This window comes from Solanum pennellii, chromosome 4 (assembly GCF_001406875.1).
Source record: "Solanum pennellii chromosome 4, SPENNV200".
NCBI classification, from domain to species: Eukaryota; Viridiplantae; Streptophyta; class Magnoliopsida; order Solanales; family Solanaceae; genus Solanum; species Solanum pennellii.
In genome coordinates, this window is record NC_028640.1 from 70,420,517 (window position 1) to 70,426,552 (window position 6,036).

The 6,036-nt window shown below is 26.2% G+C and overlaps 1 long non-coding RNA gene across 1 annotated transcript; it reads right to left on the reverse strand.

Annotated features, from left to right (window-relative positions):
- Nucleotides 1–5,314: 5,314 nt before the first annotated feature.
- Nucleotides 5,315–6,036, reverse strand: LOC114076960. The gene is made up of 2 exons (XR_003578045.1): nt 5,826–6,036; nt 5,315–5,654 (listed from the first exon to the last, which is right to left on the reverse strand). It is a non-coding gene; the product is annotated as an uncharacterized LOC114076960 (long non-coding RNA).

The following is a 6,036-nucleotide window of genomic DNA, read 5'->3' on the forward strand; positions in this document are numbered from 1 at the left end:
GATGTGCTCCTACTCGGAATCGAATCTGCACTACAAGAGTGCAACAAGTGTAGTATGAGTACGAAACCACGTGTACTCAGTATGTCTCATTAACCGACAACGAAGAAGTAGTGACGGGAGTTTATATAAAAAAATAAATTCTTAAATTATATAGGTATATATGTATTACACTCACTATTTAAGTTCATCAATAAAGGTAATCAAACATCAAGTACTTTCCAAACACCAAACAAAACACATAATCATCAAAAATAAATGATGTGATGAAATGCAATGCAATATGATACCATGNTATATAAGTCACTTTCCTAATGAAGGGTATATCCGCTCCAAATGACAAAGTTGAAGGATATATAAAGTTGAAGGATATATCAGAATCAAATTACAATATAGACAAAAAAAATAGTTTAATTTTTTTTCTTTAAACGAAGGAATGAAAGAAAAAAATAAAATAAGCATAAGAAACTCAAATAATTATAATAAAAGAAGTCAAAAAATAATTTATGTATAAAAAAATTAAAATATACCTTGAACTTTGATAGAAGAATCATATATACCCCTAATAATTTTTAAAAAAAATTAAAAGTGATAAATATAAATTTAAAACTAATTTCTTTAACTTCCGTTAAATGAAGGGTATATGTGAGCCATTTTGTATCGGCAGGGATATATGTAAGCCGTTTGTATAACGGTAAGGGCATATATAAGTCACTTTCCTAATGAAGGGTATATCCGCTCCAAATGACAAAGTTGAAGGATATATAAAGTTGAAGGATATATCAGAATCAAATTACAATATAGACAAAAAAAATAGTTTAATTTTTTTTCTTTAAACGAAGGAATGAAAGAAAAAAATAAAATAAGCATAAGAAACTCAAATAATTATAATAAAAGAAGTCAAAAAATAATTTATGTATAAAAAAATTAAAATATACCTTGAACTTTGATAGAAGAATCATATATACCCCTAATAATTTTTAAAAAAAATTAAAAGTGATAAATATAAATTTAAAACTAATTTCTTTAACTTCCGTTAAATGAAGGGTATATGTGAGCCATTTTGTATCGGCAGGGATATATGTAAGCCGTTTGTATAACGGTAAGCGCATATATAAGTCACTTTCCTAATGAAGGGTATATCCGCTCCAAATGACAAAGTTGAAGGATATATAAAGTTGAAGGATATATCAGAATCAAATTACAATATAGACAAAAAAAATAGTTTAATTTTTTTTCTTTAAACGAAGGAATGAAAGAAAAAAATAAAATAAGCATAAGAAACTCAAATAATTATAATAAAAGAAGTCAAAAAATAATTTATGTATAAAAAAATTAAAATATACCTTGAACTTTGATAGAAGAATCATAAATACCCCTAATAATTTTTAAAAAAAATTAAAAGTGATAAATATAAATTTAAAACTAATTTCTTTAACTTCCGTTAAATGAAGGGTATATGTGAGCCATTTTGTATCGGCAGGGATATATGTAAGCCGTTTGTATAACGGTAAGGGCATATATAAGTCACTTTCCTAATGAAGGGTATATCCGCTCCAAATGACAAAGTTGAAGGATATATAAAGTTGAAGGATATATCAGACCCTTTTCCCATTTTTTTATTATCAAGAAAATAAGCCAAAATGTCATACTGCACTGGTTTAGGCCTTTGTTATTCTAAATTTCCGTCCTAATTAAGAGTAACATGTTTTATCTCTGTTGTCACTTCTCTATTTTTAGATTGAATTCAAAAGGAAAAAAAATTGTCTAAACATTTTTTTTTTTGTATTTTTAGGGAAATATTTCAGTTAGTTTAGAATAATTGAGTCTTTTTTATTTCTTCAAGAAAGAGTATATATCTAACCGCAGTAACATAATAGGAAAATTCTCATGCCTAAATATGTTGGGGGAAATAGAACAAACAAACTATCCAAATTAGATTATAAATTTTATTTTTAAAATTTATGGATTTCGGATCAAACATCAGATTTATTACTAATCAAAAAAAAAAAACTCTTATTCGTATTGTATGTATATAATACTAATAAGTTCAATTTTCAAAGGTCCAATAGATTAGTATCCTACGGCCCTATTCATTATAGTATTGAATTTAATATAAAGTTACCTGTTACATATATAACATGGATGGCAGGGTGAATTTATTCTTTGTTTATCGTACAAAGTTTTCTATTTTTAAGGACTTAACCATTAGGTAAATTGATTTTGTTAATTGTTATATCCTGCCTTATAGATTCAAAAAGTCGAAATCGAGAATCTAAAATCGAACTTAAAATAACCCAATCCGACCTTATCATAGATCGGATTTTGATTGCAATTTCTTCGATCCAAAAATTAAAATTTTATATCATGTAATTCGAATGGTCAATTATAATGTTTGAGTATCAGATACCGTTATCTATTGGGGCATTCACTAAAAGTCATAATAATTGAATTTTTCATATCATTGTACATCGTAGAATATAATCATTTCCAAATTCGAAAAGAAAATTTACTTGATCAATTTGAGTTAGCATATTATACGTATCATCCCACTAACATTATCGATTAAAAGACATATATAGTATATATTATGCTTGTGATATAGCTAGTAATTATTGAGATTGTTCCAAATAATGCTCAAACTATTGTGCACAGTATTAGCTTGTGAATTAGTACATGTGTATATTTCAATCTTGTGATCACTCGATATGTGCATGGCAAAAATTTTCTTAGATATGTATATATTTATATGGACTTCATGGACCAAAAAAAAAGTCCCTAAGTCAACAACACACAACATTAATAAAAGTGCATTATATTTATACTATTTTCATTTGATTTGACAGAAAAAATTTGGTACATTTCCATTAATAAAAGTGCATTATACATTACTTCAACCTGTAACCCACGTTTTGTCCTCTCCTAATTTAACTCTTTCAACCTCTCCTTATTTCACTCTCATAATCTAATCAGTTACATCTTTAATCTCAATTTGAATTTCAAATTATTTCTTTCTCTCTCTAGTCAATCAATATCAAATCACTGAATATGTAGTTTTCATCTTTTCCACTCTATTGTTCTTTGATTTTTTTTCATAAAAAAATTCATCAATTTCCTGTTGATCCTAAATGGGCCGAAAGCAGATCTAACGTTTTCATCAGCCATTAGCAATAGTAAATAGTTGTTGTTTTTCATATTCAAAAGCGCTAGTATTTTCATATCTATTAGCAATAGCGAATCAATATTGTTCTTCATCTTCTAAAGTGTAGGTTGATAAAATCTCAAAAGGAGGGATCGAAAATTGACTCCTACAATTTCTCGACCTTCTTTACATACATTAGTTTTCCATCTTCTTTTGTTGATTTTTAAACTTGTTTATGTTAGTCAGTCGAAAATGATAGATTAATGATGAAATTCATGTTTCATATTGTAATGCATCTATTTTAAGACTAATTAATTGATACAATAAATCCTGATTTTGTTCATTATTTGAGTAGTTGTTATAATTATATGAAGTTATCTAATATTATAATATCTTTAGTTGTGTATCAGTCACAAGATGTCATGTTATTAATACAAAAATAATGTTTAATGGTGTATCAGACAAAATTTATATTATTCAGTGTGTATACGATACATTAACATCATGTTAAATGGTGTATCAATCAGAATTTGTACTAGTTTATGTGTAAGATACATTATATCTAGTTTTAATAATTATCAGATACAAAAAATTGGCTACTGATAAGCATAAACAAGTGATACAGCCTGTATATATCAGTATGATTTTATTTTGAGTTATAATGTATCTTCTGCATTTTAAAAGAAAATCGGATTATTCATTCTACACAATGATTTTTTATCAGATTACCTTCGTACACGATGTGCAACCCTATTATAAAAGTTCGGTACTAAAAAGGTCAAAGGCAGAATATATTAGTGAAAAAGAGGATCCACAAAAAGCGTAAGAGTCAATTCACAACACCATCTCAAGGGGTTATGATTAATGTTGAATATAGATTATCTACCACTTGTTAGACACCTTTTTAGAGTGTTATGATTATTAAGATACATTAAATCTAAATTTGGAGTGTTTGTTTTTATTGTTTTACATATTTTTTCTACTCAAGTTTTAGAGTGTTTCTCTAAGAAAAACTTATTTATTTTTACTTTAACTTTCAATATATTTAGTTGTTATTTACAGTTTGAATTGTCTTATATATTTGTCTTATATAATCTGATACAAAAATGTCATAAAATTAAGTACCAGATTCATTCATGCATACACATACAAAATTTCTTTTTCTTAGTAATTATATTAGTTGTTGATACATTTGAGACCTAACAATGTAATGTAGTTGATAACTTGATTGTTGATTCATTCATGGACTTTATAACTTAGTTGTAGTTAGTTGTTGATTCATTCATGTGTTTTATAACTTAGTTGTAGTTAGTTGTTCATTCATTCATGCTAATATATTGGACACTATTTAGTTGCAATTAGTTATTGATTCATTCATTTATTCAATTGATAACTTAATTTTTATTTATTGTGATACATTTATAGATACACTTTATTTAAGCTTATTTACACCTTTTTTCATAACCTTATTATGTCAGATGCATTATTATCAACTACAAAATGATACATTATATTAAAAAATGTATCTGGAACATAGTAAGTGATACCATATTCACAAACATAATGGTGTATCATATTCTAAAATAATTAATATTGCATATAAAGTCTAAATTATATGTTGAAATGTAATCAATAAATCATTTTATCATATTTTAAAACAGTTAAACATGATATTTAACTTATATTCCTTAAATGGATATCAAATACATTTTTTTAATAACTATGTATCAAACAAATATTGAAGATACTATGTAGTCTAAATTATGTGTCATATACGTAAATTTGATGGTTACAACTCGATTCTAATTTTGTTTTGTAATTTTTGAATAATTCTTATGAATGTATCAAGTAAAAAGTTCATATTGCTGAATGAATTGTTATATTATTATAGTTTGATCATATACAATCTTTTAAGACGATAAATTTTTATATAATTCACATTCAAATAGACAATAATGACCACATCATAATCAATAGATACAAACTTACAGTATATGTCCGTCGTTTACTACTAATGTATCATTACTTACATAAGTAGTAACTACTGAATAAACAATCTTAGGGTTTTATGTATCAAAAAAATAAATTGAATGGTGATGCATTGCAATATGATAACACTAATTTTTCGTAATGTATCATGCAATTGAATCAACAACAAATTAATGGAAGCTTGAATAATCGAAAGATCACAGAAATAGATCAAAACTCATTTACCTTGGGTAGATTTGGCCGAAATATTAGGAGATGATACATTGCATAAAACGAAGTGTATAGTAGTGATGTATCAAATCATTAATAACACTAACAAAGACTAATTTAAGAATCAAAATAAACGAGATACATTGTAGATCTCCATCTTTTGATAGTGAAGATTGTTTTATGACGGATCAAATTTTTCCTTCTTTTTTGAGCAACATTTCTCAATAGTATATTTCAAGCTCGAGTATGCATCCTCTTTTTTGACTTCTTCAATCTCAAATTCTTCATGATTAACAGATCATTTCATTGATTAGATCTGTTTCTATGAAACTTTTCGTCATCAGAATCAAATATACAAGGTACGTATTAAAAAACAGGAGCATAATTCATATTTATAAAAAAAATAGATGGAAAAGCTAATTTTTTTTAAAAGAAAAAAGACAACTTAACAACTGGGAAGAAAAAAATTGATGAAGAGATGTTTTACCTCATCCGCAATGGCGAATTTGAGATTCAAAAAAAAAATTATTTGTCCAATCAATTTTGTCTGCTATATTGATTTTCATATTTCTCGACGATTTCTTATACTTGACGATTTCGGATTGATGATTCGAAATCGTGAATCGTTTTGTCCAATTATCTACAATGGTGAATTTGTTTATATTCAAGATTTTCAATTAATGGAGAAGATGAAATTT